The sequence below is a fragment of the Desmodus rotundus genome, chromosome 3, assembly GCF_022682495.2.
Source record: "Desmodus rotundus isolate HL8 chromosome 3, HLdesRot8A.1, whole genome shotgun sequence".
Taxonomy (NCBI): Eukaryota; Metazoa; Chordata; class Mammalia; order Chiroptera; family Phyllostomidae; genus Desmodus; species Desmodus rotundus.
This window is the reverse complement of record NC_071389.1, coordinates 61,973,534-61,999,586: the sequence shown is the minus strand read 5'-3', so window position 1 is coordinate 61,999,586 and position 26,053 is coordinate 61,973,534. Positions and strand designations below refer to the sequence as shown.

The 26,053-nt window shown below is 40.0% G+C and overlaps 1 long non-coding RNA gene across 1 annotated transcript; it reads left to right on the top strand.

The window, feature by feature from the left end:
• The first annotated feature begins 1,695 nt into the window (after positions 1-1,695).
• Positions 1,696-11,789, top strand: LOC128780524 (uncharacterized). Its single transcript, XR_008426439.1, has 3 exons — positions 1,696-1,796; positions 7,938-8,083; positions 11,597-11,789. It is a non-coding gene; the product is annotated as an uncharacterized lncRNA (long non-coding RNA).
• Positions 11,790-26,053: the final 14,264 nt, after the last annotated feature.

The window sequence follows — 26,053 nt, the reverse complement described above, 5'->3', positions numbered from 1 at the left end:
CTCTTGAAGCTTGATTTGGGTCTTTTAAAATATCTTTCGTGTTGCTACTTAGCATGATTAATCTTTCTATGACCTTACTGAATAAATGGAATATGGAATATATTCATAATTACTATTTTAATGTCCTTACCTGCTAATTCTATCATATGTGTCATTTCTGAGTCTGTTCCTATTGACTGATACTTTTCTCCACAATACAGATCATATTTTCTCGCTCATTTATATGCCTGGTAATTGTTGGATTTCGGACATTGTGAATTTTACCTTGTTGGGTGCTAAATATATTTATATTCCTAAAAACATTAGATTTTGTTCTAGAACATAGTTAACTTAGTTGGAAACAGTTTAGTACTTTTAAGTGTTTTTTAAGCTTTGTTAGGGACCGAAGCAGCATTTAGTCTAGGACTAATCCCTCTCTCCTACTGAGGCAAAGCCTTTCTGAGTACTCCACCTGTGTCCCACGATTTAAGTTTTTCACTCTGGCTGGTGTGAACACAAACTATTCCAAGTTCTATGTCCGGTTCCAGAGTTGCTTCCTCTTCCCCTTCTAGGAAGTTATTTCCTCAGCCTTGGGTTGTTTCCTCACCTGAATGCACTGATAAGTGCCTAGTTGAAGACACGAGGGCTATCCTTTTCAGATCTCTGAGGCTTTCTCTCTGTGTAGCTCTTCTCTGACCAGTACTTTGCCCTCTTATCTCCGACACTTTGGCTTCCCCAAACAGCTAGCTCTGTCTGGTCACCTTAGGGAGATTTCTGGACTCTCACTGGGTTCCTCTCACCTGTGCCATAGTCTTTTCTATCAGTAGGTTGGAGTAATTGTAGGTCTCACCTCCTTTATTTCCCCACTCTAAGCAATCACTATCTTACGTACTGTTTTATGTCCTATTTCTACAAAACGTTGTTTCATATATTTGGTCCAGTGTTATTATTTGTTCCAGTTAGGAAGGCAAATACAGTCACTTTCCCCCCTGATTTTCACTGCAAATGAAAGACCTGCAATTGGAATTTTGCTGAAGAAAAATTTATCGGTTCCCTAGGGCTGCTGTCACAGAAAACCACCACCTGGGTGGTTCCAGACAACAGACATTTATTCTGTCACACTTCTAGAGGCTAGAAGTCCAAAATAAATCTGTTATCAGGGCCATGCCACCTCCAAAGGCTCTAGGGAAGAATTTTTTCTTGCCTTTTCGAGGTGGTTGGCTGCAACCCTCAGTGTTGCTTGGCTTGTATATGCATCATTCCAATGTCGGCCTCTGTCTCCACATGCCCTTCTACCCTGTGTCTCTGTGTCCAAATTTTCTTTTCTTATAAAGGCACCAGTCATTGAATTATCGTCCACCCCAATCCATTATTACCTCATCTTAACTTGATTACTTATGTGTGTTTTTCAGGCTGCTGTAACAGAATACCATAGATTGCGTGGCTTAAAAAAACAAACATTTATTTCTCTCGGTTCTGAAAACTGGGAAGTCTAAGATCAAGGTGCCAACAGCCCCAGTGTCTGGTGAGAACACACTTCCTGGTTTGCTGACGACCTGAGGACACTGAAGATACAGTGAAAAGAGCGGGGAAGTGATCACGTCTCTTGGGTCTCTTCTTCTATGGACGCTAATCCCCTGTATGAGGCTCCACCCTCGGGACTTAATGACCTCCCAAATGCTCCGCTTTCAAAGATCATCACAGTGGCCGTTCAGGCTTTCACATATGAGTCTGGCAGGGAAGGATACCGGTATTCAGTTCCCAGCAATCTGCAAACACCCTACTGCTAAAAGAGTTCAGAGTCACGGGTACCAAGGGTTAGTATTTCAACATACCTTTTTTTTGGGGGGGACAATTCAACCCATAAAAGAAACTTTTATTCTTCTTCTTGATTAGAGAATATTTTAAATAGAACAAAGGTGATCTTTATGGTAAACTGTTAAAATACTCTGTCTCATTAGTTTATCTTTAAATATCAAGTGTTTAGGACAGCTATAATAATTTCTAAATCAACTGCATGTTTATCTTTTCTTAAATATGCTTTTCTAATACATTGAAATTATTGCTTTAAAACTTCTCATATTTGCTGGGTTTAAAAAAATAATAAAGCTATCATAATTTTTTGGCCTTCTGTTGTACCATGGGCCAGAAAGATTACTAGGGATTAGAAGGGATTAAAAATGGAAATTGTACTAATCAGCTTCTTCGATGCTATCTTAAAAGTAGCTTCTTGCCTGAGAGTCAAAATGTATAGTCAATTAAGTCTTCATTATTTGGAGGGATTAGAAGGAACTCAGACAAATACTCTGACCCTTGGTTTCATTAACAACTTCTTTTTAAAGGAAAGCCAGAAAGGGATCACTTGGCTACTCATCCAATCTCTAATAATACTTAGTGCTAAAATCTCAATGACAGAAGCAGGATCAAAATTATAACAGAGGTCATACGAGCCTACATTCCAAAGTGACTTTTTTAGGGTGATAATAAGTGTGTAATCATGCCGGTACATCCACAGGCTTCCTGTAGTGACGGTGAATCCTGAGATCTCCATCCTTATACTCAACATGTTGTACTGTTTTAATTGTCCGTTTATGTGACTTCTTCCCCCACAGAACCTTGAGAACCTAGGCAACAAATATCCTGATGCCTAACATAATGAAATATACTGGGTACTCAGTAAGTATCTGTGCAGAGATGACAGTAGGAAATGAGGAGGGAAGGACCAGACGAATGAATGAGTGCAGAGAAGTCCCTTTCTGGCTTTAGCATCACGTCTACAGCCACACGGCTGATTGGTGACAGGGTGGAACTACAGCTTGCTCTCCGGGTTCTCAGGGAGTTTTCTTTACATCTCCTATATTTATTATCTCTTTGGATCTCAGTTCTCTAGCTGTATTTTGTTTTTATGAATAATAATACATAGTACTCTTACAGTGCTTACTATCTTCTAAGTGCCTTCAATATATTAATTCACTTGATCTTTATAACAATTCTCTATGGTAGGCACTATTATTCCTGTATTATAGGAAACTCAAATACAGAGATGTTAAGTAATCTGCTCTAGCTAATGGTAAAGCTGAGACTGGAACCCCAGCAATCAGGCACTGGAGTTTATACATAAACAACTAGGACACATTCCCTGAAATGGAGTCACTTATTTTTTTGTTAAAGTTGTGTCAGGAAAAGTTTTTCAGGAAAAGTAGATTAATATTTGATAATATAGGATAGCATAATATAGGATTGATTGCACAAAGATCATATATTTTAATATCTATTTTACATTTAAGATGCTCATTAGCTTGTTTATTCTTCACTGAAAGACATAATTTAAATACAGGTAATGAGGGTCAGTGGGATATTACAGTGATAATTTTATAATTTTCAGAAAAAAATTTAAGGCCAATTTTTCTTACTTCTTTTCTATTTATTATGATGGCCAGTTTTTGGTCTTTCATTGTTACTGAGATCTATTTTTAGAATAAAATTTTGTTCTCCAAGAAAAAGAAAAAAAATACAGAATCAATAGAAAAACTAACTTAAGGTTTATAAACTATTATTACTGAGAGGTAAATTAAAGATATTTCTTTCATGGCACACTTTTTGGTACTAGTTTGATAGGATTTTTATAAACAGTAGCTGATAAGTCAGAATCAATTCTTAATTTCTCCAAGGGGGTTAAACCTTATGCTTTTTATTCATTTCTGTGTAGTTTCAGTGTGAAAGTCATTCTAATACTATTCATTTTTTATTGACTGCTCTAGTATTTGCAATATGCATTAATCAACTTATAACAGTTCTTCATCAAATAATATTATACTGCTTCATACATAATAGGGGAAATTTACAACAGTTTATTTCTCTATTCCCTCTCTGATTCTCTATCTAGTGTGCCATACACTTTATTTCTACATGCTTTAAACTCCACAGTTCATGGCAACTATTATTGCTTTAAATGGTCAATTTCTTTCAAAGAAATTTTAAAATGAGGAGAAAAATATTTCACATTTTTCACATACTTATCATTTCTAACACATTATTTCTTTGTGTGGATCCAACTTTGTATCTGATGTCATTTTCCTTTTGCCGGAGGAACTTCCTTGAACATTTCTTGTAATTCAGGTCTGCTGATGATAAGTTCTCTCTACTTTTGTTCACTTAAAACAGTTTTTATTTTGTTTTAATTTTTGAATGGATTTGGCTGGAGTTGGAATTGTAGGTTAACAGGCTTCTTCCCCTTCCCACGTCTCTTTGAGCACGTTAAAGATGTTGTTTCAAAAAAAAATGTTTAAAGAAAAATACAACACAACACAAATTATTAAGAATTCATTGAATTGTTTTTTTTTAAAGAGTTCTAGGTTGATAGTTTTCTTCTTCCAATAAATATAAATATATATACTATTAAATATAGCATTTAATAGTAAATACACTATTTATACTTTTTTAAAAATTTTTATTGTTGTTCAATTACAGTTGTCTGCATTTTCTCCCCATCCCTCCACCCCACCCCAGCCAAACCCATTTCCCTCCCCTGCTTCCACCCTCCCCCTTGATTTTGTCCTTGTGTCCTTTATAGTAGTAGTTCCTGTAATCCTCTCTCCCCACTGTCCCTTCCCCCCTCCCCTCTGGCTATTGTTAGATTGTTCTTAACTTCAATGACTCTAGTTATATTTTGTTTGCTTTTTTCTTTTGTTGATTATGTTCCAGTTATAGGTGAGATCATATGGTATTTGTCCCTCACCGCCTGGCTTATTTCACTTAGCATAATGCTCTCCAGTTCCATCCATGCTGACCCAAAGGGTAGAAGCTCCTTCTTTCTCTCTGCTGCGTAGAATTCCATTAACAATCTAACAATAGCCAGAGGGGAGTGGGGAGGGGACGGTGGGGGGGGGGGGTTTACAGGAACTACTATAAAGGACACAAGGACAAAATCAAGGGGGAGGGTGGAGGTGGGGGACGGAGGTGGGTTCGGCAGAGATGGAGTGGAGAGATGGGGAGAAAATGCAGACAACTGTAATTGAATAACAATAAAAAAGAGAATCATGTGTTTTTGAAAACTAGCAACTTGGGAAAAAGCTCTCAAAACAATGTTAATTAAACAAAAGCAGGACAAACATTCCATATACATTAAGATCTCACTTTTATATAAATATACATACATATTTTTCTTTGTTAATAACATTTATCTTTTTATAATGGGATTAGGACTGATTTTTATATTCTCATTATTTGCTCTTTAGCATATCTTTTATTTTAAAACCTACCTTAAAATATGACGTATCTGAGAAATGAGTATATAGAAAAGAAAGGGCTCTCCACAGAACATGGAAATACCTGAAAGCAAGAAAAATCTACAGACACAGAAACCGCATACCCAGAACAAACTGTTCCTGGAGTTACACTTCTCAGAGTCTGCGTGGGCCATCAGAAGGAACGTCGTGATAGCACCTCCCACCTAATTGGAAACTTGTAAAGGTTGCATAATTGGTCAGCCTATGTCCATGGAAGGGAAGCGACTGTCTGTCTTGGACTGATTTTCTTTGTTTGGACTGATTTGGACCATGCATTTTCCTTGGTTCCCGTTTTAAGCATTAACATGGAATGTGTTAGTTTGCTAGGACTGCCATAAAAAAGATCACAAGTCAGGTGGCTTAAAGAGCAGAAATTTATTCTCTCATAATTCTGGAGGCTGGAAGTCCAAGATCAATGTGTTGGAGGGTTTGTTTCTTTTGAGGCTTCTCCTTGGCTCGCAGATGGCCTTCTTCCTGTCTTCATATGGTCTGCCCTTTGCACAGGTCTGTGTACAAATTTCTTCTTAGGAGGACACCAGACACATTAGATTGGGGCCCACTCCGATGACTCAGTTGTAACTTAATTACCTCTTTAACAATCTTATCTCTAAATACGGTCACATTGTGAGGTAGGGGGGTGTGAGGACTCCAATATGTGAACTTTGAGGGGACACAGTTCAGTTCATAATACTGAGTAAATTTAGCTCTTCTCTTCATACTGCTCATGGATGTAGCAGAGGCAGAAAACTAATGTTTTGTTTTTGTCTTTGTTTTATCAAGCATATGCTCTAGATGCAAAGTGCCTGATGTTGAATTCTGGCTCTCTCTTTAAGAGATATTTGACCTAAGCCAAGATATCTTGCCTCTCTACACTTCAATATCTTCAGCTCTCAAAAAGGGAGAATATAAGCACATATCTCATAGGTTCATTGCAAGCGCTCAGTGACTTAACTGACGAAGATCTTGTGGGCATTGCTTGTCATATAGCTTTGTACTAAGTGCTCAGTAAAGTTTAGCTGTTATTGTTATGTCAAGTATCTCATTCACGTAGCTATTTATTCAACACTGTACTTGACAGAAAATATATAGTGGTGAACACAAAAGGTAGTATCTGTCTTCAGTGAGAAGGAATTTCCCCCCTGAATCTATGTGCTGTTTTTATTTATGTTGAGGCAACTTTCTTTCTCCTCTTAAAAGTTCCCTGTAGGAATATTTTTCTAAGGGATTCTGAACAGTCAAATCATGCTCGACCTCTCTGCCCTTCCCTTATTGTGGGTACTGACTCTCACGTATGGTTTGTAGATTTAGGGAGAGGTAAGGTCTGAAAAAGAAAGCCGAAGTGACAAATCCTAAATATTCTTTATGATTACCTACTGTTTCTCTATCCCTTAAACGACACACACACGCACATACTCCCACCCTTTTAGCTGTGCCGGACACATTTCCTAGATCCACATGCCCAGATTCTGCACCTAGATAGTGCTGTCCTGTGAGGTTGTGGTATCTACTACATTAAGCAGTCCTTCTAGAATGCTTTGATGACTAAAAATATGGATGATGTATGTGTCCTTTGTACACCAGCTCTCTCCCCCTCATTTGGGAACATGTGCTTTGGGTATTTTTTCAAGCAAGGACTTGTGCTGATCTACCTCATACATTAATTCTAGCTGAAGTAATACTTTGGGGAAGGAATATGATCCCAAAATAACCAGCAGGAGAAGTGTGTCATGAAAGGTCATGGCAGTGGGGCAGAGGATGTTGGATGGGAGAGTTCTAAATATAGGGCGCAAGAGATCAAAGGACCAGCAGCGGCAAGGGGCCTTTTTTTTTTGGCTTTGAGTCACAGAAGGAGGAGGCAGCATTCCCTAGGCCGCTCGCCTTCTGCTGGACCTGCCACTCACACCGCCCTTGCAGAACTGCAGGGGGTGGGGGGTTGGTGAGCACATCTTTCTGTCCTGGGTGCTGACTGCCTTTAAATCATTTCAATAAAAAGTATATTTATATGATGCTTCAAAACATGTCAAAGTAAGTAACATTATGGAGAATTTTACCTAACTGCCACATTCCTAATATTGCAAAAAAAAAGTCTAAACGTTTCTGATCAAGAATACTTCCTTTCGGCTTTCTTCTGGACTAGATCTTTAGGTTTAAAAGCTAAAGTTGGTTTTTCACTGCCCCTACATTGTACCTGATGATTAAGCGTTTGCAAAGCCAAGCCTGAATTTTATGCGCTTACACTAGAAAAGGGGCTGGCAGGTTCACTCCCATCAGCGTCTATCAGCCACTTGTGTGTTCTGTGGGATGGCGTATGGGCGGATCTGGCTGCAGTTGAAGAAAGTGGTATTTAGATATTCTGTCCAATGTTCTCCTCCTATAAATATAGCTTTGATAATAATAAGGCGGGTAGATTGAGTGATGTTGAAAACATGGGCCTTGAATGAATTTTGACAGATGATTGTATTTGCATGTGTTTGTGTGTGTGTGTGTGTGTGTGTTGTGGTTTTGTTTCAAATCCCACAGACTAGGAAAGCAGAAAATCTGGGATTAATCCCATAATCTCTAAAGGTCAATTTTTTCAACAGTAAAATAAGTGTGTTGACACTTGACTTTGAGACAGTAAATGTGTGCAAATGCTTGCAAACTACAGTGTTGCACAAATGTTCCTTTCAGATCACATGGTTGTCAGAGAACCAGCCCATGCCTTGAAGAAGAATTCCCCTTTCCTATTCAAAAAGCCTTCTTTTCATTCATTCTCAAACTACTGACTTCGCTCCAGTGTGCAAGGCTCTGTGCCAGGCGCCAAGAAGCATTCAAAGGTGAGTCATACCCAGATCTTGCCCTCAAAGAACTTAGGGTATCAGGATGCAGATAAAGTGCTGAAAAAAACACACAGCTTGATTTTTAAAATTTAGCTTCAAATGACTGCATAAAGGAGCCTAATACCACATTTAAAAAGTGATTTAGATTGTATGTCAACAGTAACTGAAATATAAAAATGGTTTAAAAGTGATTCAGCAGTCCCTCTTAAATATTTAAATAATTATGTACAAGTTAATTAACATATATTAGGCTGTTAATAGACTAATTAACATGTATGCCATTATCAAGGATATTAAGAAATTCACTCGAAAGGAAAGGTGTCTTAACTCAAGATAGGCCTTTTGAGGGGCCACAGTGATTAATGATGATTGACAGCACGCGAATCCCAGCCCTTGTTGAGTGATCAGTCTTCATTAGGCTCCGCAAACGAAAACTGACCTGAAAACAATGGATCGTCTGGCCCGAAGGCCAGTTTCCCCATTGGTTTTGATTCAAGTCTTTCTTAGCCTGAATCCATGAGTGGAAGCCTCCTTTGTTTAACATTTAGTTGCAGTGCACTTGAGGAACCTCTGACTTTATTCTAAAAACAGAGACAAAGCTGAGATTCCCCCAGGAGACTGGGAATCCTAATATTTATGTAGGAAAATAAAGCAGTTATAATCCTGAAAATTACGTAATTTGTTGCTGATTTAATGAAAATAGGATTTGGCTAATAAAATGTCCAGCCATTTGAAAATTGTGAGAAAATCTTACCCTTGCAAAATTTTAACTTAAAGCACAATCTCAGAAATATGGCTTCAAAAATATTCCTTGAATAAAAATGTTAAACATCTTCTGAAAATAATAGAAATGAAATGATTCTGATCTCTTTTTCTAGTAGAAGAAAGCTGCTTAAGAGATCAGAAATCTCACAGCGTCCCTTTCAGGATAAGTAGGAAGGCCCATACACTGGTCTGGAGTCAGCCGCTCCTTTAGGCATTAATAGCTTCAAATCAGTGTGAGAGATCTTAAATTGGTCCTTCCGAAAAAGAAGCTATTGTGAATTCAGAAACAAGAAATGTCTCATTTAATGTTCAGAATAATGGTTGAAAACTATTAGGGTGAGCTGTGGGTGCTAACACTTGGCTAATGATTACCACAGAATGAGGGGAAGAGGAGTGGAATTACTGTGTGAGTGACAAGGATAACCTTCAAGTGAAGATGCCCATGATAGGCATGCAGGCTGGTTACCTTATGACATCAAGACTTCCAGCCAGAATTTTCAGAAAGTACCTCCACAGAGGAGTCCAGCAGCCTGGATTCAACCCTCCAACCTACAAGCAGTCTCCCTAAAATGCCTCAAAAGAAAGCGTTCAGATATGCATCACAGACCCAGTTCAGGCTCATTATGGCTACCCAGGATGCCTCCGTTGCCCATCGCCTCTCAGTAAACGGTAGCACCCATATTACTGCTGGTCCCTAGATTCAGCCGATTCAGAGACAGACATTTATGGAGCCTCTAGTCTCTACCGCGAGCCTGGCATGAAGAATCTCCTCAGGCCTCTGACCTCTGATTTATGCTTCTACAAAGCACAGCGAGCTTCTGCAGGCCTATGATGGGACACTCTCTACTGGTTAGATCGGCAACACTGCCCTTTGCTGATGCCCTCTGTGTCCCCAGTGGCTTCTGGCCTCGAGTTCACAGTAGGGACCCAAGCCACTCCCTGGTTCTCGCCAAGCACCCGAAATGTTTTCAGGAGAGTCCAGAACTTTTCATCATGAATTGGTCGGTTGTGACAACTCATTCAGAAGACCAATTAGCTTTAGGAACAAAAGGTGGGACCAGGGATTCATTTCTGGGCGTTTATGGTATGTACTGCTGTGTACCAAACCACTCCAAAACTTAGGAACTTCAACCAGTACCCATTTATTGTGTTGACTCATGGATCCCGAGAGTCAGGAATTTGGGCAGAGCTCATCTGGGAGATTCTTCTGTTCCTCCTGAGATGGCTGAGGTTACTCAGTGGTACTCAGCGGGCAGATATGCTAGTCAAGAGAGCCTAAGATGATTTTATTCACATACCTGGCACCTTTGTGGGGATGGCTGGGCGAGCGAGCTCAGCTGGGACTGCCCACCAGAGCACCTGCACATGCTGCCCGCAGCACCGCAGTCTCGGGGTGGTTGGACTTCTTACATGGAGGCTGAGCAAGCACCCCAAGAAAACCAGGAGGAAACTGCAATAGCTTTTCCTGACCTAGCTTCAGAAGTCGCGCGGCATTACCTCCGCAGCATTCTGTTGGTTACGAGAGTCGTAATGCCATCCCAGATTCGAGGAGAGGGAAGTAAGCTTCATTTCTTGATGGCAGGCCACACTGCAGAAGAGCTTGGGGGATATTGTTGCAGCCATCTTTGGAAAATACAATCTTCCATTTTGACTTCTAACTGTGTCTTATTCACTTACTGCTCATCTGCCTCTGCATACCTGATTCCTGAAGTCAGTTACTGTGCCTACTCAGAAGCCAACCTTCTTCCCTCCCCTCTTTCCCTTTTCCCCAAAGGAAGAAAGGAAGGAAGGAAGGAAGGAAGGAAGGAAGGAAGGAAGGGGAAGGGAAAAAAGAAAAGAAACCTTCCTAAGATACAAGCAGAGTAAATAGGTACTTAGTAGGGACCAGTAAAATGTTACGTGTCTAGCAGGAAGGAATAATCATAACAAGAATGTTCTATTGAGGAGATGGCCATAATGCTGGATTTTGATGGGCAAGTAGAATTTTGACAGGTTGAGAATAGGGGAGAAGGGCATGTCATTTCTACATGAGCAAAAGCTCAGAAGTGTAGGAAAGTATGTTGCATGAGGAACAGCTAAGACTGCTAAAGAATTTAAGCTTCAGACTTTGTAACCACTGGGAAGTAAGGTTTCCAAACTGTCTTTTAGGAAGACAACTCTGGTAGCAATGTGGAAGATACATCGGAGAGGTGAGATTTTGCAGGGGGTGGGGGAAATGGCCAGTGTATGTAAGGGGTAATTTACTATCCTTTTGGAAAAGAAAAAAAAAAAAAAAAAAAGGAGAGGGCTTTCTCTCTCTCCTGATCTGTAAGAGAAAGAGTAGCAGTGACTCTTTCTCCAGAAGTGATGGCTTATACCAATATGGTTCATCACTAGCCCTGGCCCTTCCTTCAGCAAAAACTTGTCCAGATGTATTTGCATTGGATACTTGGTAGAACTAGTTATTCCCTTGAAGTTTCTGCTACCCCCCAACCCAGTGAATCCCAGTGAATCCCATCTGCTACCCCCAAACCCAGTGAATCTATGCTTTAGCATAGATTCAATGTTCCAAGTCCACCCCAAACCCTTGCCCTAGCTAAGAGGGGGTGTCCGACCTGTGTCCTGTGGGCGGCACACAGCCCAGGATGGCTGTGAACGCAGCCCAACACAAAATCATAAATTTACTTAAAACATTACGAGGTTTTTTTGTGATTACGTGCTGCGATGTATTTAATGTGTGGTCCAAAACAACTCTTCTTCTTCCAGTGTGGCCCAGAGACGCCAAAAGGTTGGACACCCCTGAGAGACTGTCTATTGTTTCTTCCATCATTCCCTCAAACTCGTTGCTGCAACCACGCACAACTTCTCACCATTTCCTGGCATGCCGTGTCCTACCCAAATGCCACGACTTTGTATGTGATCTCTCAGCCTACAGAGCCCTTTCTGTCAGCCTGTTCTCCACCGGACACGTTCGTAGTTGTCAGTTATTACCCATCTGAAATGTTGCCTCTGTGAAGCAGGTAGGCTGCTATCGTCTGGTCTCCAGTGATGTTCTGTCTTCCACTGTAACATCTGTCCCATTACCATGTCATGTGCATTTCATGTTTATTTAGTGGATTAGATTGAGCCCTCTGAAGGAACAGACCATGTTTTATGAGAGACTAGTGTTTCTCATAAGAGTTGGTGGTCAGTAAATGTTACATGAACAAAAGAAATAGGAACTTCATTTAACTCTTGTTAATGTAAGTGTTGGTCTGTGTTTCTGATGTAGAAACCCTGACACTGACTGAACAAGGAGTTGGTACCAATCTATGCAGAATAGTGGCATTTAAGGCTGCTCAGAAGAGGCTGGGTTTCTGTTGACATAAGGTTATGAAAGTAATCTGGAAAATCAACCAGATCCCAGAGTCGTGGAGCTCTAGTCTCAAATCTGGCTTATTTGTAACAAACAGCTTCCCAGAGTTATCATGAACAGCCCAATCATCGTGTCTCTCATACCCAGCAACTATTAAAACAGGCAATTCCTTGCCTGGTTCCAGAGCTGCAGATCAGCCCTGGATTCATCAGTAACATTCTCTTCTGCTGAAAGGCTGGCGCTAATGGGTGGTTTAGGTCATTGTCAACTTCTGTGGTCTCCTTCTAAAACTTAAGGTCACACTTTCATAAAATTGTGGGGAACTCAGCTTACACATACAGTAAGCCCTAAAGAATGCTCTGTGGGCAGAGCTCAGCTTACTTGGGAGAACTTTGTTTGTGCAGCGTTTCAGGGCCTGGGTACATGGGATGTTTTCCCTTTGGCCAAGATCTGCCTTATGTAACCAGAGCAGTGCTAGCGTGTTGGTGGTGGTGTTTCTGTGTGGTTAGAACAGATAGACAAATGCTGCGTGTGCCTTCCAGGCCTCAGACTGGTGCAGATGTGCTCATGGAGAATCTGTAAATTGTACCTTTTTAAAATTTTTTACACCCTTGGGGTGTGTGCTGGGCTTATTAAACAAGAGTCTGTATAGGTGTAACATTTTTTACCCTTCTGAGTGAAAGATTTTTATTCAGTTTTATCCATCACTTAGCACCCATTCTGCCTCTCTTCAGTTTCAGATATTTTCACTCTGTGGTGACACAGATGTGAAAATGATTGTTTAAAAGTTTATAGATTATCATCACTTCATCCCAACACTATATATATGTAATCCTCCCCTACAGCTGTCCTTAAAGAGGGAGTTCCCCTATTCCATCTGAGGATCATTAAGGACTTGAACCACAGTAGCTGGAGGGGTTGGGACAGGGGTGGAAGTAGAGTACTTTAGACTGGTTGGTTACAGCTGGCGTTTGTCCTAATGCTGCCACTTAGCCATGTGACCAGAACCTGTCTGGGCCTCAGCTTTTCTGGGGATCAATTTGATACAGATGAAATGATACAACCACTAGAAGATGCTCAATTAGCGTCTGTCCTTTCTTCCCTGACAGGTTGATAGGGATGGGAAGGGAGGACTTAAGGAGCAGAAACTTCAAGCTAAAAAGGTAGGAAACAGAGTCAGATGGGCATACCTAAAATTAGAATATGTAAATAGGATCTAAATGATGGTAATTTGACTTGCAGTTTCCCAGGAATGCATCTATTATACCCGGCAGTGGCAATTTTGTGATTCTGCAGCGACACTTATAATCACTGTTGTTTTAAAGGGCCCCTTGATTCTATAGCTTCTCTAGCATCATAGCCGTTTCTGTTGTAGAAATTGGAGGTCTAGAATTAAAGGCCTACAGGTTCCAGTGAATGAGCTCCCAGCCAAGTGTCGGTGATAGAAAACTTGTCTGTAATTACAAAATATTAATCACTCCTCGAAGAGACAAAAATAAGTTCATGCCACTGAAATTTCATCCATATGATTAAATGAGAAATAAAAGATAGCTCTTAAGTAGATTAATACTGAATATTTTCAGAATACCTTCCATTAAAGCTTAATCACAGGCACTCCAGTCTCCTAACTCCTTTTTTCATCTTCGACTCCTGAAGCTTTTGAAACTTTTCTAAGTGAAAGATTTAAAGTACAAAGAAAACACCATAGATATGTGGCTAAATATCCTAGAATCGAGCTTATGGAAAGTAAGAGAAAAGATAACAGCCCTCGATGACGGAAGCAGGGACCAGACATCTTTTGTCTTCTACTTCACGACCTGAATCTCACACAAGAGGTCTAGGTGAGTGGGAGAGCCTGCAGACCAGCAGAGGCGGCAGCATCTGGAAGCGCGTTAGTCGCGTCAGTTCTCAGGTTGCGACTGGACCTACTGAATGAGGCCCTCTGGAGTGTGGCTCGGCCACTCCTGTTTCAACAGGCCCTCCAGGGAACTCTGATGATGGTCAATTTGAGAACTGTTAGTCCAGAAGAGATTTTGCAAAATAGAAAAACATAACCTTCGGAGTGTCATTGTTATAAAAATTTTATTCCATGCTTAAAGAGAAACAAAAAAAAATTAACAGACTATATAATAATTCTTAGATAAATAAACCTTTAGACCAGAGAGTTTTCTGAAAGCCAAGGCCACTATAGAATGACAGTGTTTGGAAGACTCTCAAAAGGTCGCTTCTCATACCCTACTACAGCATGTTTTAACTGCCCAAGGTAGGTCACAGCCTACAAGAGTTTGGCGGAACTAGATCTATGAAATAGCTATCTACAGGTGGGGTTTGATGCCCAAATATTTTTCGAGTACTCTGGGTTACACAAAATGAAAAAGTTTTCCTTGCCGAGAAGTGTTACAAAAAGAGAACATGTTTATTTTATGCAATCCAGTACTGTGCAGAACTTCTCAGAGCTCTTAACACGTGAAAGTGTAATTTCGATTTTCCAAAAGGGGAGGTACGCTTTTGTGTAAGGTGGTTCTTTTAGTTTGTGGTATCTCTCAAGCTACTTTGACTATGCATGGAAAACTTTTTCTGTGGCGCATCCCTCAGGACCAGAATTCTTCAGGATCTACTTTCAGAAATGCTGATCGGAAGTATAACATGCTAGAATTTCTAGCTGGAAGCGTTTTCTAGAAATCAATCAGTTAAACCCCTCAGTTCTGAGCACCTTGCTTGCTTAAACAGGAGGAGCTACTTTCTACCTCCTGTTGGTGCTGTTAGTAACCCTTGCAGATGTGAGAATGTTTTTCCAACATCAGATTTCAGAGTTAAACCCCTCTCTCCCACACACGTACACATGCATGAAATCAGGTAAATTGTTTTACACTTTTCAGTTAGAAAAGCGGCCTATCAATGGGTAACACCACAAGCTTTGGAGTTAGATTCCAGGCTTATTTACTATTTATTACTGGTAAAACCAAAGAGTGACTTACTTAAACTCTATAAATCTCACTTTCTTTTGTGCAAAATGAGGATAACAATTGTATCTGCCTTCCGGGTGCCAGTAAAAAGTAAACAAAATAATCTCTATGACATAGCACGGTGCTTGCCATTCTGCAAGTGCTTAATGAACATTAGCCGAGGTTTTATTGATTAATTAAAAAATTACATAGTGGACAAAAGCTACAAACAAATCCACGGTGCCTTTAAAGAATTTGGATTTTATTAGATCAAATTAAACTTCCCATGCACTTGCAGGGCGAGGGGGAGTATTATTGTATATCTAGGTAAAAGACATTATTTATTCATTCTACAGTGTTTGATGTGCAAATCACTTTGCAGATCCTTTGCAGTAGCCTCAACGTTTGGGGTTTACTGATGACAGGTTAGGAACCAATGGCCTGTGTCAACCTATTTTTTGTCTAAAAATAGACTGTCTATTTTTGAAAACATTTACATGAGGGAGAGCATTCAGCCTTTTTTGTTCCTGTGTTTAAACTCCCTTGCAGTTAATTTGTTCTGTGTCTGCCTGGGCGTGCTGGAAACCATTGCCTCTGATCTGGTCTTCTGCAGGCCTGAGCAGCCGGTCAGGGGAAAGCCTCTTCCTGAAGAAACCTCTCTTTATATCAGTTAACACTGTTGTGGACCCAGCATGTCAGTAAACACCTTTGGATAGATAAAAGACACTTGAAACATCTTCTGTCACTGCAAGGAACTTATAATGTATTTGAAGGAACAGATTAATTATTTGAGAGTATCCGAGTGCTATAGTGATGGCATTGGCTGAAAATGAAGTTCATGTTCAGAAAAGGACAAAATCAATGTGGGAGAATTTTTGCAAAGCTCCGTGTAGGAGAAAGCATGTTTAGTGCAAAAATACAGACTTAGGAGTCAGGATTTAAGTTCTAATCCAGGCTTTAAAACAAATTCACTGTGTGACCTTCGGCTACATTTTAACTTCTCTAGATCTTAGTTTTCTTACCTGTCAAGTGAACAACCTGGTTAGGCTCTGCTGCTGCCCCTCAGGGTGGGAGACATTCCTCCTCATCATGCGTTCTCACATCCAGTGCTCATCCCACCCTCTGATGTGGCCCCGTGCTGCAGATGAGAGCACTGAAGCTCAGCGAGCTTATGTAACCACATAGCTGGTAAGCTTTTCCAGTCCTCCCACCCAGTGTTCCCTTCTCTGACCTCTTCTCTCTTAATCACAAGGCCAAATTTCTCTTTTGAGGGTATGGGAAAGGTTTAAGCTGGACCTTCAGAAATGTGTGAAGGCAGAGATTGAGTTGCACTGTGGGTCTCACTCAATCCCCAGAGTACATGATAATTTGTAGTGCAAGTCCCTCCTTGAATCCCCAAAAGCCTATAATATGAGGTTACTTCTGTTCCCAAACACCAGCATTATTATGGAGATCAGCTGAACAGGAAGTTAGTTTGTTGCTTATTCATTAACCTTTTCTTTTTTAAGCATTTCTTTTTTCTTTCTTTCTTTTTTTAATTCTTGGGCCATTTTTAAATTGCTTTTGTCTTAAGTTCTCCTTACTTTTTTCAGATAAAAACCTGTCTATTAACATGTGTACAGAAAGACCAGTTCTCCCCACCTCTTTCAATCATTAGCCTGGAAGTCATCACCAGTATAGTATCATGTTTGGACTTTCATAAAAGGATGACTACACTGACTTTCATTTGCGTCCTCCCCACCAAGAGTTCAGACCTGTTGTATATGTGACTTTTCTATCTCTAATCGGTGTTGTTTGCCTTCTGTCTTTGTGTGGTCTGCTTGAGGCTGATCGTCTAGAGACGGAAGAGCCAGTAACTATAATCTGAAGCTTTACTTGAGCGCTCACTTTGTTTCAGGTTCCATTCAAGGTGTGTCGTGTTTAATCCTCACAACCACCGCCAAAGCTAGAAATGACTACTGTTCCCATATTGCAAATAAGGAAATTGAGATGAAAGTAATCTGTCCAAAGCTGCAGTCATTTAGCAGAGTCAAGAGTCACACTCTGAGAGTTTGGCACCAAAACCTAAACTTACACTTTTACTTCCTCCCCCGCCCCGAAAAGAGAAAAGTGAGATATATGTGGGAGGATCAGCCTCCTCCCCCTCCCCATTCCTCCTTCTGCTTCTCCTCCTCTTCCTGATCATCACCATCATCATTATCGCTGTCGTCTTTTTCAAGCTGAGCTGCTTTAGATGGAGTTTATTTGAGTAGTGCGGGGAGATTAATTATTTAGGCTAGGAGAAAATTAGCAGCAAGAGAAGGAAATTAAGAAAGGGAACATTCTGGATATACATTTACATCTCATATACACCTCTTCCCCGAATGGAGAGTTGTTTCCTGACCAATTTCTTAGTGAAAGAGCTCATTCACAGCTAGGAACAGCTCGCCCCACCGCTGGCAGGATTCAACTGCCGCTGCGGCCACAGTTGGGAGAGTTGGAGAAATTAATAGCTTACTCTCGTTTCTAACATATTTTAATAATTGACAGAATAAAAATTGATCCTTATCTTTAACACAGCTTTAGGAAATTACTCCCTCTATCTTATGACCTCTGCTGTGTCATGATAAAGTCCTATGTCTGATGTTTTCTCTGCCCTGCTAATAGCAAGGCTTTAAATTATTAAAGGAGAAGAATGTGAAAGCTATTTCTCTCCTTGCTGCTTTGACAGTTGGTCGAGGTTTTGAGGTTCCCTCTCTCTGCCTTAGAAAGGTTCATTTTCTGTTGGGAGGCTCGTCCCAGCCCTGCTTCGTGCTTAGGAACGTGGAGGGTAAGAGTTTAGGCTGCCTAATGAAGCAGAGGAATGTTTGGCAGGGGATGGGGGCTGTTGACTTTACTTAAAATATTTTTTGCAAATATTTCATATAATGTAGGTTTTGCAGCTCCTTCTCCGACCCCTCCCCCACTTTTAAATAAATGTGTAGAATTATAGTGTGTGAAGAGGAAGTTAGAAAATGAACCCCACTGTTCCTATCTCCAGAGGCATCTGTGCGGGTGTGCAGGGTGAATGGGCCCTTTGGGAATTCTAAGGGAATCCTCTAGAGCCAAATTCCTCCACCAGGGCAAACTTCCATCAGCTGTGTAAATAGTGTGGCGACGTGTAGAAGCCACAGGCAGTTTCCTGATAGTCAGCTACTGTGTCCAGGTAGTTAAAAGGATTCATGTTCCGTCCATCCTGAGGCTTGCAGGGTGTGAGTTGAGTCTTGTAGTCCCAAATGAGAGGGTGGGTAGAAATTTTCTCTCCACTTTATTTAGTGTGAGGAAAGGCTCGCTGATGAAGGAAGGTAGGTGTAGCAAATAAAACCATTGGTGTTTGAGCGAAGTAGAAAACTGTGACTGCAAATTGTAGACAGAATTGGGCACTCACTGGCAGACTTTCATCACAGTTCAAGAAATTCCTGAGACTAGGCATAGGACACTGTGCTCTGAGTTGTTTATTTAGCTGTTCTTTAGAATGTGAACTTGAACACAATTCACGTACCTAGTTGCTTTTCCCTATAGCATGTGGAAGAAGGCAGCAACCATGAAGGCTTTCTGTCCCTCCAGCAGCACCGCCTATGTCTGAGCCTCTGCTGGGTGTTGGTTTGCAGCTGCATTAACCTTAGTTCTTCCCCATGTAGAAGTCTGGATGCTTGCCCTGGCTCCTGGATCTGAAGTTGTTTTGCTTTTCTTATGCTTATTTTGAGTCTCCATCCCTCTGACATCCGATTTGTTTGTTTAGCTTAAATGAATAGACATGGAGACAAAGCAGCTAAGCACAAGCAGTCCTCTATGTACATCTGTACATAATGCATTCCTGGAAATATGAACAAATCTGCAACACTGAAATCATTTATCTGTTGCCAATAGCCTTTAATTACATGTTTCTAGCATTTTGTTTGTGCTCATTAATTCTTTCCCTTCACCATTGGACACAGGGTATAATGACTGAAGTCCAACCGTCATTCAGTTGAGGCAAAGGTTTCTCTGGTTTTGGCTTGGCCACTGTGTTCCATCTTTATTCTAATTGTATTAAGTTCATGAGACTTACCCTTCTTTTCAATAGTATCAGTAATTTATTTTTCCATTTGAAGCCCCATTTTTCTACATGAATGCAGATAAAACCCATCAAAATATTCAAATAATTAAAGAAGTACTCTCGTACAAAGATGGCACCACGCTGCCCAAACAGAACAACTGTACCCGCCAATCATCCAGTTTCACCATGGCTAATTCAAGTGCCATGTTTTTCCTGTATTTACAGTTCTCTCAACTTGCCTAAACCACCCCAGGCATTACCAGATACCAGGATCGCATGCTGTTGTGGGTATGTTTTCTTGAAATGATGGAAGTTTTGGCACTGGTCAAAGTCCGGACCGCAGCAGTCGGTGGACGACAGGGGCAGGTGCAGTCGCTTGCTTCCTGTGCATCACGAACAAGTCTGCCTCCTCCCAGTCTGGGAGAGGCCTGTCACCCAGAGAGACCTCAAGGTGACCTTCATATATTGCAGTTGTTGTTGTTTTCAAAACAACAGAATGTCTGAACTGTTGCTGCTGTTGTTTTAAGGCTCACTGTATTAGATATGTATATAGATAGTTGTGACTAACGATTTAAATAAGAGTTATTGCAGGAAGGAGAGAGGAAATGGAAACCAATGGGAGGCCCGAATCATTATTTCCGTTTTGTTACCACATTTACTGGCTCCTTGGAAGGATAATCTGGAGATATATTATATAGCATATTAATGGCATATAAAAATAAATCTGAGAAGCATTGTGGTGTAATCATTAACAGCATGGACTTTAAAGAAGGCAGTTTGGATCCCAACGCTACCAATTTCTAACTGTATGATCTTCGGTGAGTTATTTAACCTTGCTGAACTTCAGTATCCTCATTAAAAAAAAAAAAACAGGAATAATTATGCCCATCTCTAAAGATCATTATAAAAATTAAACATATATTTTATAAATGTATGTGAAATCACCCAGTGTTAGCCAACAAACAATTGGTTTGTTATAATGATTTTCTGCTGTGATCTGAAAACCTGTGTTTTCCCATTTTATCTTTAATGATTATTGGCCAAATAATACTAACCATTGTGGAAAGGGAATGGAGAATGGCTGGAGGGCGTATGTATGCAAGTTACTTGGGATTAGACAAGGTGGGCCTGATTAGTGGTGTTACTTTTCTCCTTGTTTGTAAGTGACTTTTTTAAAAAATTTAATCTTTATTGTATTTTTTTTCCATTAACATTTAGTCCCCTTATACCTTCTTTCCCCAGCAATCACCTCACTGTTGTCCATGTCCATGAGCCCTTTTTCCTTTTGGCTCAGTCCTTCCAACCCCTCACCTCCCCTCACCAATAGCTGTCATCCTGCTCCCCATCTATGAGTCTGTCCCCATTTTCCTTGTTAGTTCAGTTTTTTCATTAGATTCCACATCTGAGTGAAATCATATGGTGTTTGTCTTTCTCTGACTGGCTTATTTCACTTAGCATAATGTTCTCCAGGTCTATCCATACTGTGCAAAGGGTAAAAATTTTATTAATTTTTACAGCCAAGTAGCATTCCATTGTGTAAATGTCCAATAGTTGTTTTACCCACTCATCTACTGATGGGCACTTTGGCTGCTTCCATATCTTGTCGATTATGAATAACACTACAATGAACACAGGTATGCTTATGTTCTTTCAAATTAGTGTTTTGGGTTCCTTCAAATATATTCCCAGAAGTAGAATCATTGGGTCAAAAGGCAGATCCATTTTTAATTTTTTGAAGTAGCTCCCTGTGCTTTCCCCAGTGGCTACACCAATCTGCATTCTGACCAACAGTGCAGAAGGGTTCCCCTTTCTCCACGTCCTCATCAGCACTTGTTATTTGTTGATTTATTTTTTAAGTATTTTTTATTGATTGTGCTATTACTATTTTTCCAATTTTTCCCCCTTTATCCCCTCTCCACCCTGCCCCCCAACCCTCCAGCATTCCCCACCCCCTTAGTTCATGTCCACAGGTTGTACATATAAGTTCTTTGAGTCTTCTGTTTCCTATACCATATTTGACCTCTCCCCGTCTATTTTATGCCTACTGATCATGCTGCTTCTTCCCTGTACCTTTTCCCCCCATTCTTCCCTTCCCCCTCCCCACTGAAATCCCTCTGTGTGATGTCCATTGCTCTGATGCTGTTCCTGTTCTGGTTGTTTGCTTAGTTTTTGTTTTCATTGGTTTTCTTTTCTTTTTGGTCCATTTGTGGATAGTTGTGAGTTTGTTGTCATTTTACTGTTCATATTTTTGATTTGCTTTTCCTTAGATAAGTCCCTTTAACATTTCATATAATGGTTTGGTGATGATGAACTCCTTTAACTTGACCTTATCTGGGAAGCACTTTATCTGCCCTTCCATTTTAAGTGAAAGTTTTGCTGGATAGAGTAATCTTGGATATAGGTCCTTGCCTTCCATGAATTGGAATACTTCTTTCCAGCCCCTTCTTGCCTGAAAGGTTTCTTTTGAGAAATCAGCTGATATTCTAATGGGCACTCCTTTGTAGGTAACTATCCCCTTTCTCCTTGCTTCTTTTAGGATTTTCTCCTTATATTTAATCTTCAGTAACTTAATGATGATGTTCCTTGGTGTGTTCCTCTTTGTGTCCAACTTCTTTGGGACTCTCTGGGCTTCCTGGACTTCCTGGAAGTCTATTTCCTTTGCCAGACTAGGGAAGTTTCCTTCATTATTTGTTCAAATAAATTTGCAATTTCTTGCTGTTGTTCTTCTCCTTCTGGTACCCTTATAATTTGGATGTTGAAATGTTTCAAGTTGTCCAAGAGGTTCCTAAGTCTCTCTTCATTTTTCTGGATTCTTTTTTCTTCCTTTTCTTCTGGAGGGATGTTTCTTTCTTTCTTTTTTTTCCAAATCACTGCTTTGAGTCCTGGTTTCCTTCCTGTCACTGTCGGTTCCCTGAATATTTTGCTTTATTGTACTTTGGGTATCCTTCATTTTTTGTTTTCATTTTTCGACCAAGATCATCAGATCTGTGAGCATTTTGATTACCAGGGCTTTAAATTCTCCCTCAGATAGGTTGGGGATCTCCTCCTCGCTTAGTTCTCTTTCTGAGGCTTTGCTCTGTGCTTTCATTTGGGCCATATTTCTTTGTCTTGGCGCAGCTGATAGGTTGTAAGGGGGCGGGGCCTTAGGTGTTCACCTGGGCAGGGCAGCCCTCCCAGCTGTGCTGCCTATGGGGGAGGGGCCAGAGAGGGAACAGTGGGCTTGCCTGCTCCTCTCTAGCCCACTTTCCAATGGACTCCTCATGTGAGGCTGGGAGTATCTCCCACCGAAGCAACCCCAGCGGTACCCCACAGACAGTTCTGAGTCTCTGTTTCCCCTTAAGTCAGCCCTTCCTGCGCAGCCCACGGAGCTGGGCACGCAGCCCCACCCTCAGGGTCTGCCATCTCCTGCAGTGTTTCTGAGTCAGCCCAAACAGTCTACTGCCTTACCGCTCTGGTTGTTCTGGTTGATTTTTTCTTTAATTCTGGTTGTCTGAGTTCCATGTAGTTTGATTTTCTGGAGCTTTTGGTTGTTTATGGATTTTAGATTGGTTGTTATCCTCCTTTTGGTTGTACAAGGAAGTGAAGGACTTCTACCTATGCTTCCATCTTGGCCAGAGCTCCTATTTGTTGATTAATTGATGATTGCCATTCTGACAGGTGTGAGATGAGATCTCATTGTGGTTTTAATTGGCATTTCTCTCATTATTAGTGATGTTAAGTATCTTTTCAAATGTCTGTTGGCCATTTGTATGTCCTCTTTGGAGAAGTGTCTGTTCAGGACCTTTGCCCATTTTTAAATTAGGATACTTTTTGATGTTGAGTTTTATAAATGCTTTATAAATTTTGGATATTAACCCCTTATCAGATGTATTGGTGAATATGTTCTCCCATTCTGTGGGTTGTCTTTTTATTTTCATGATGATTTACTTACTGTGCAAAAACTTTTAGTTTGATGCAGTCCTATTTGTTTATTTTTTTTTCTTTTGTTTCCCTTGCCTGGGGAGATATATCTGATAAAATATTGCTACAAGCAATGTCCGAGATTTTGTTGCCTATGTTTTCTACGATTTTTATGATTTTGGGTCTACATTTAACTCTTTGATCCATTTTGAATTTATTCTTGTGTGTGGTCTAAGAAGGTGGTCGAGTTTCGCTTTCCTGCACGTACCTGTCCAATTTTCCCAACACCTTTTATTGAACAGACTGTTTAGTGCATTGTATGTGCATGCTTACTCTATCAAATATTGACTATAAGGTGTGGGTTTATTTCTGGGCTCTCTATTCTGTTCTATTGATCTATGTGTCTGTTTTTATGCCAGTACCATGCTGTTTTGATCACTATGGCCTTATAGTATAGTGTGATATTAGGTAGCATGATTTCTCCAACTATGTTCTTTTTCAGGATCACTGTTGCTATGCAGGGCCTTTTGTGGTTCCATTTAAATTTTTGAAATACTTGTTCTAGTTCTATGAAATACTTCATTGGAATCATGATAGGAATCTATAGATTGCTTTGGGTAGTATGGGCATTTTAAAGATGTTAATTATTCCTATCCATGAACATGATATGTGCTTCCACTTACTTGTATCTTCTTCTATTTCTTTTTTCAGTGTCTTATCATTTTCTGAGCACAGGTCTTTTACATCATTTGTTAGGTTTATTCCTAGGTATTTTATTCCTTTTGTAGCAATTGTGAATGTTATTGTTTTCTTATTCATTTATTTATTTATTATTTATTTTTAGAGAGGGGGAGGGAAGGGGAAAGAGAGGGAGAGAAACATCAATGTATGGTTGCCTCTCAAGCACCCCCTACCGGGGACCTGACCCACAACCCAAGCGTGTGCTCTGGCTGGGAATCTAACCAGTGACCCTTTGGTTTGCAGGCCCCCACTCAATCCACTGAGCCACACCAGCCAGAGCAGTATTGTTTTGTTAATTTCCCCTTCTGTTAGTTTGCTATTGGCATAGAAAAATGCAACTAATTTGTAGATACTGATTTTTGTATCCAGCTACTTTGCTGAATTCATTTATCAGTTCTAGTAGTTTCTTGTTCTTGGTGGAATCTTTGGAGTTCTCCATGTACAGTATCATGTCATCTGCAAATAATGACAGTTTCACTTCTTCCCTTACAGTTTGGATGCCTTTTATTTCTTCTGTCTGATTGCTGTGTCTAGGACTTCTGGTACTATGTTGAATAAGAGAGGTGATAGCTGACATTCCTGTCTTGTTCCCAACCTTAAGAGGAACATTTGTAGTTTTTGCCCATTGACTATGATGCCAGCAGTGGGGTTGTTATATATGGTGTTTATTATGTTTAGGTATGTTCCCTCTAATCCCACTTTTCTGAGAGTCTTTATCATAAACGGGTGCTGGATTTTATCAAATGCCTTTTCCTGCATCTATTGACATGATCATGTGATTTTTATCCTTCATTTCGTTTATGTGGTGAATCACATTTACTGATTTGCAAATGTACCAACCTTGCATTCCCAGGATAAATTTTATTTGACCATGGTGTATGATCATTTTGATGCATTGCTGTATTTGGTTTGCTAATATTTTTTTGAGGATTTTAGCATCTATGTTCATCAAGGATATTGCCTATAATTTTCTTTCTTTGTAGTGTCTTTATCTGGTTTTGGAATTAGGGTGATGCTGGCCTTGTAAAATGAGTTTGGGAGACTTCCCTCCTCTTGAATTTTTTGAAATAGTTGGAGAAGAAGAGGTGTTAGTTCTTCTTGGAATGTTTAGTAAAATTCACCTGTGAAGCCCTCCAGCCCAGGGTTTTTGTGTGCTGGGAGTTTTTAGATTACTGCTTCAATTTCATTAGGTGTAATCTGTCTACTCAGATTCTCTGATTCTTCCTGATTTAGTTTCAGAAGTTTGAACATTTCTAGGAATTTACCCATTTTGTCCAGGCTGTCCAGTTTGTTGGCATATAGTAGTTCATAACATTTTCTCACAATCTTTTGTACTTTTGGGGTGTCAGTTGTTATTCCTCCTCTTTCATTTCTGATTTTATTTATTTGGGTCCTTTCTCTTTTTTTCTTGATGAGTCTGGTTAAATGTTTGTCAATCTTATTTATCTTTTCAAAGAACCAGCTCTTGGATTCACTGATCTTTTTTATTGTTCCTTCAGTCTCTCATTTAGTTCTGATCTTTATTATTTCCTTCTTTCCACTCACTTTGGGCTTTGTTTGTTGTTCTTTTCCTAGTTCCTTTAAGTGTGAAGTTAGATTGTTTATTTGAGCTTTTTCTTGTTTTTTGAGATAGGGCTGTAATGCTATGAATTTCCCTCATAGGATTGCTTTCCCAGTGTCCCACATATTTTGAATTGTTGTATCTTCATTTTCATTTCTTTCAAGGTATCCTTTGATTTCTTCCTTGATCTCATTGTTGACTCATTCATTGTTTAATAATATCTTATTTAGCTTCCATGTCTTTACATGTTTTTCAGTGTTCTTCTTGTGATTGATTTCTAGTTTCCTAGCATTGTGGTCAGAGAAGATGCTTGATATGATTTCAATGTTCCTAAATTTACTGAAACTTATTTTGTGTCTTAACATGTGGTCTCTCCTAGAAAACTTTCCATGTGCATTTGAAAAGTATGTATATTCTGCTGCCGTGGGGTGAAATGCTCTGAAGATATCAATTAAATCCATTTGATCTAGTGTATCATTTAAGGCCGCCATCTCCTTGTTGATTTTCTGCCTGGAAGATCTATCCATTGAAGTCAATGGGGTGTTAAAATCTCTGACTATGCTTGTATTTCTGTTGATCTCTCTCTTTATGTCCATCAAAATTTGCTTCACATATGTAGGTGCTCCTATGTTGGGAACATAAATGTTTACTAGGGTTATATCCT